This window comes from Watersipora subatra, unplaced genomic scaffold, assembly GCF_963576615.1.
Source record: "Watersipora subatra unplaced genomic scaffold, tzWatSuba1.1 SCAFFOLD_107, whole genome shotgun sequence".
Classification (NCBI taxonomy): domain Eukaryota; kingdom Metazoa; phylum Bryozoa; class Gymnolaemata; order Cheilostomatida; family Watersiporidae; genus Watersipora; species Watersipora subatra.
Window position 1 is genome coordinate 140515 of NW_027045334.1, and position 6204 is coordinate 146718.

Genomic DNA, 6204 nt, shown 5'->3' on the forward strand with positions numbered 1-6204 from the left:
TATCACAAACTCTCTTGTACACCAGAGTACAGGGTTACGATGCATTAGAACGGAACTGCGTCAACGAAGTGCAGTACGCAATAATTTTGCAATACATTACAACTTTCTAATTCACAGTAGACATCCACTGCTACTGTGCTCCTGTTTCACATTGCCCATTGCTATATATTGGGCATTCACTTTTATGAAGCATTACCTGACAGGCACCACTTCACGCACGCATGCTCTGAATGCACATTCTTCATAACATGAAACTGCTTGTGTACTGCAACTGCTGATTAGTATGAAGTTGATACTGTGGACCAGCTGACAATCCTGACTTTCCAAGCCTCTATACTGCATTGTGTACCATTTTTCACATACTGTGTTTAGCCAGTTCATGTAGGATACTCCTACTCTCACATCCTTTCATAATAGGAAGTCAGTCTGGCATTATCACAATTCTGATCGATGCAATTGAGGTTTTTGTGTTGTATTCTCTATAACATAATATGTTAAAAACGAAATAGATTTTTGCATTTCAACCATATAGCTAATTGTGATCAATTTGTTTGCCCACTCGTACTCAACTTTGACAGCATTCACATCTCGCCATCGTGCTGTGGTTGTGTCAAAGTCAACTTAATATTTGATTTTGTGATGAGTTTTCACAAAAATTGTGCTTAGGATGTATGTATGGTGTACTACTAACATTCCTACTACACCTTGCACTGCGAAATACACATTAGCAACACTCTCATAACATCTAGCACTGCACATTGTGCGGAAGGCAACCTAGCCACTGTATCAATACCACTTATCCCACGACCAACCACGAGCGAAGCGATTGTTTGAGAGCTTTATGATAAATGCGTATGTGCACACAACTCACGAAAATTATTTATGAACAGCCGTCGCAAACCTTTGTACCGAAATCTCATCAACAAATTTAACCATTTTTCAATGGAGTCGTTTAAGTATAATAACGATACAAAACACATATAAACCTTTTTAAATATATTGCCAAGTCTTTGAAATTTGTAGACAATATCCTACAACTAACCCATCTGATCGGATTATACATAAATGGACAGATTAATTTAGCCTAAAATCGTCATTAAAACTTTGACAGGCTTTTTTTCATCAAAGTTAAGACCGGACAACGAAACGCCGACAAGGCCGCGCGATAGAGAGTAGAACTATTAAGTCGTGTGCATTTTACGAGAAAAACGTGCACATTTCACCAGTCTATGGCATTGTCCAATTGCTGAAGGTTTCTGTAACTAACGTAGAAGTACTGAAAAGTAATAGTTTTTTTGCCGATTTCAAAGTAACCGACATTTTGGACACTTATAATGATTACTTTGGTATTCCAACTGATGTTCGAAGCAGTGAAAGTAAATGAAATGACAATGATATTTCTCTAACGATTCTTATAAGATTATTACAATATTTAATTATAAAAATAATTATTCGATTTTAAAAGATTTAATTATAAGAATAATCATTCGAATTTACAAGATCGAAGTATATAGTGACCGATGTTGGGCAGTATGTTACTGTTATTATTTTTTCTAAATAATTTTGTTAAATAGATATTCTAAAAATCTAAATAAATATCACAACTTCTTGATATTGGTTGCTATGACATTTTGAAATGTAAACGAAATCGTGCATTGGTTTTCTATTATTACTGTATTATTATATTAATAATATTGGTTATTCTAATAATATCAGTGCATTTTACTTCTAATATTGCATTTCTCCTATTGCAGAGGAGAGAGATATATAATATTTTCCTTTTATTGTTGTTGTCTGTTGTACATAATAATGCCCAGTACATTACAGCTACCATTGCAGTTACCTATAATTGCACTGCAGTGCCATTTGATTGCCAATATTGCATTTCTCAACCATCAGTACCCTTTCTTTTTTCCAATATCATTTTGGTCGTGGGCTGTATGACAGGGAATTTCTAATTATGAAATTCATGTTGAACTTTCATGCGCATACTAGTAGACGTACCACTAGTAAGTTGATTTGTGGGAAAGAAAAGTTGTAACAATACTTCAGTTTATTTAGTTTTTAAGAAATTATCAGAACAAGTTAACCTTTTATGTCCTATGTTTGACTATGTTAGTGTAAATCTTTCGCATAACTAAGGAGGTTGTTTTTATTCTTACTGATTTTTCATACATCGTCTAGGTGACCATCTCTTTGAACAGGAATGAGATGTCTCATTCACGATTCTTCTGTGTTTTCATGCTTTGAATGGGTTAGGAATTGCCCTACCATTTCATCAATTCGGAGTTGCACTATTTAGATCATTCCAAGATGAGCGATGTATTCCTCAAAATAAAACTTGTTAGAGTTTTTCTAACTTTTTTCATATCAGGGTCACTTTTCAATTCATGAGTAGCCAATCGCCAGATCAAAATAAGAAATTATTTCATCATCTTCATATGAGCAACCCATCATTCGCATGTAAATATTAATATGAAAGTAACAGGTCCAGATGAAATGGTATGGAGAAGCAGTAGAATGTTTTTGTAGCCGATACCCGCATGGCTGTGTGAAGTACGCTGAAATATTTTTTACCTCTACTGGGGAGAGCTTAGCTGAGTATTATCAAATCCGATCCATCAGCAGTCAGCCTTTCTGTGATACTGAATAGTACTCCCACCTTCAAGAGACAAATACCCTCACATAAATTTATCGAAGCGAAATGGTCTGGAATAGGTTTGGATTCGTCTGTTCTTGTGATTTGGAGTGGAAGCAACTCCAAATCTATTCAAATCATGGAAACGCTCTGATTCTCAGGTGCTTTGATTCTGCTCTCATATTAATTTGTGATATTTGTAGGTGTTTTTTCAAAAGATGGACTTTTTCTCCGGCAGCTGATTCTTGATGGTCACTGGGATGATGTGCTTGAGTTCCTTCTGCCGCTCCATGGGGTGGAGGGCTTTGACAAAAACGCTGCCTTTACCTCATTTACAAGCATAAATTCCTGGAACTCCTTTGCATAAAGTTGGATCCTGGACCGTTACAGGTAAGTTGTCCTGACAGGTAATTACATGTGATAGTATCTGACAGGTCATTACATTTGAGAGTGTCTGACAAGTCTTTACAGGGTAGTGTGTCTGACAGGCTATTACATGTGAGAGTGTCTGACAGGCCATTACATGTGAGAGTATCTGACAGGCCATTACATGTGAGAGTGTCTGACAGGCCATTACATGTGAGAGTATCTGACAGGCCATTACATGTGAGTGTGTCTGACAGGCCATTACATGTGAGTGTGTCTGACAGGCCATTACATGTGAGAGTGTCTGACAGGCCATTACATGTGAGTGTGTCTGACAGGCCATTACATGTGAGAGTGTCTGACAGGCCATTACATGTGAGTGTGTCTGACAGGCCATTACATGTGAGTGTGTCTGACAGGCCATTACATGTGAGTGTATCTGACAGGCCATTACATGTGAGTGTGTCTGACAGGCCATTACATGTGAGTGTGCCTGACAGGCCTTTACATGTGAGTGTGCCTGACAGGCCATTACATGTGAGTGTATCTGACAGGCCATTACATGTGAGTGTGTCTGACAGGCCATTACATGTGAGAGTGTCTGACAGGCCATTTCACGTGGGAGTGTCTGACAGGCCATTACACGTGAGTTTGTCTGACAGGCCATTACATGTGAGTGTGTCTGACAGGCCATTACATGTGAGGGTGTCTGACAGGCCATTACATGTGGGAGTGTCTGACAGGCCAATACATGTGAGTTTGTCTGACACTCACATTACATGTGAGTGTGTTTGACAGGCCATTACATGTGAGAATACATATAATTATAGTTACAACTACACGTGCCATGAAGTTGTCACTCATTGACTCACTGTTTTCTTGAAAAAAACACTTTTAGTTCTGATGCTACTTTGTTTGGATGTTTAGTTTCTTCAGTTTTTGTATTTTCGATTAAACACAGTCTGTTTCTGACATCTGTGATTGGCTAATGTCTTCCTTGGCTGTCATTCCATCATCATCCCTGTGGTTGGCTAGCAATCATTATTTTTTCATTTTGTTCATACAGAACCATGACTCCACATTGGACGAGGTCGTCAGCTGCCTCACTGAGTTAGAGCATCTTTGTTCTGATAGTAAGGAGTATGACAACTTGTGCTTTCTATTGACTCTTCCCTCCATTTCCTCTGATCAGGCCTACAAGAATTGGAACCCTTCCAGCGCCCGTATCAACTGCTTTAACGAGGTCGGCTCTCCATGTTGTTTTATTGCATGGGGTTACTTAGTCAGTGGGGTTATTATCTACACTCCTTGCTTTGTACAGTTACATGCTCTCCATGTTCCTATTGCATGGGGTTACTTAGTCAGTGGGGTTATCATCTACACTCCTTGCTTTGTACAGTTACATGATCTCCATGTTCTTATTGCATGAGGTTACTTAGTCAGTAGGGTTATCATCTTCACTCCTTGCTTTGTACAGTTAGATGCTTTCCATGTTCTTATTGCATGGGGTTACTTAGTCAGTGGGGTTATCATCTACACTCCTTGCTCTGTACAGTTACATGCTCTCCATGTTCTTATTGCATGGGGTTACTTAGTCAGTGGGGTTACCATCTACACTCCTTGCTTTGCACAATTACATGCTCTCCATGTTCTTATTGCATGGGGTTACTTAGTCAGTGGGGTTATCATCTACACTCCTTGCTTTGTACAATTACATGCTCTCCATGTTCTTAATGCATGGGGTTACTTAGTCAGTAGGGTTATCATGTACACTCTTTGCTTTGTACAGTTACATGCTCTCCATGTTCTTATTGCATGGGGTTACTTAGTCAGTTGGGTTATCATTTACACTCCTTGCTTTGCACAATTACACTTCAGTACTAACATTTGTAACTATACAGTAATCCATCACTACTTCCTGGCTCACCATTCACGGATTCAGTACTTCACAGTAGAAAATTTTTGTTAAAATCGAGAGAAAATTAATTAAAAACCATTTAAAAAGTAAAATACATAAGACACATCAATCTCATGAATTATAAACATGTGACTTCCTTCTCACAACGAACCGAGTTAACACAAGTATGAATATTCAGGTCAGATGAAGTCCAAACTACGTTCATACTATGTAAGTGTATTCTGTGGTTTTAAATACTGGGACTGGGGTTGAAATATAAACTGTAGGTCAATCAATATAACTTCAAATTACTTATTATATAAGAAATCAATACAATATGTTTAGAAAGCAGTGTAAGTGTTTTGGTGTTAAAATTTTGGTTCTTACATATACTTTAAAACATAAGCTTTTATTTAGCAAATTTTCACTTATCACTGGGACGCCGGTTCCCCTTGACAACCTTATATCAACTGTACTTGAATATTCCATGTACACAGTTAGTATAGATAGCATGAGTTCCATTAACTTTGGCTGTGCTAAATGATAGATACAACCTTTGGCCTTAGTGAAGTTTTGATCACACATAGCCTAATGATACAATTGAACAACATTTTTACCATGAGGGTAAATTTATCAAAACCATTGCTTGGCGAGGAGGTTTTTAGCCCTACCAGCAATAACTACAACCTGTACAGTATATTGAGCAAAAATTACAAATCATGGATGTAGGGAATGTTTAAACACGATGTTTGAGAAGGTTTTATGTTCTTATTTTGCTGTCAATATTGTCTCTGTTCTTTCAGCTATACCCACTGGTCAGCAGGTTCATCGGGCTTGAAAAGGCAGCACCGAGCAATTCATCAGCTAAACACGACAGACTAGTTAACCTGCTTGCTAAAGGTCAGTTTTCAGACTAGTTAATCTGTTCACTATAGGTGTGTTTTCAGACTAATTAACCTGCTCACTAAAAGTCAGTTTTCAGACTAGTTAACCTGCTCGCTAAAGGTCAGTTTTTAGACTAGTTAACCTGCTTGCTAAAGGTCAGTTTTCGGACTAGTTAACCTGCTAGCTATAGGTCAGTTTTCAGACTAGTTAATGGTACTAGTACCTTCCATTGCAATGAATTCTCCAACTGTGGACTATGTCATACCTATTGTACTCGTTGGTTCCGTTGCAAGGAAAGTTACAACTGTGGGTCATGTCATATCTATTGTATTTGTAGCTTCCATAGCAGTGAAAGCTACAGCTGTGGGTCGTGTCATAACCATTGTACGCGTAGCATTGTACCATTGTGCACAGCCGT

The 6204-nt window shown here is 38.1% G+C and overlaps 1 long non-coding RNA gene across 1 annotated transcript; it reads left to right on the plus strand.

Annotated features, from left to right (window-relative positions):
- Window positions 1-2881: 2881 nt before the first annotated feature.
- On the plus strand, window positions 2882-5803 carry LOC137410175 (uncharacterized). The gene is made up of 3 exons (XR_010981010.1): window positions 2882-3028; window positions 4071-4247; window positions 5705-5803. It is a non-coding gene; the product is annotated as an uncharacterized lncRNA (long non-coding RNA).
- The last annotated feature ends 401 nt before the right edge of the window (window positions 5804-6204 follow it).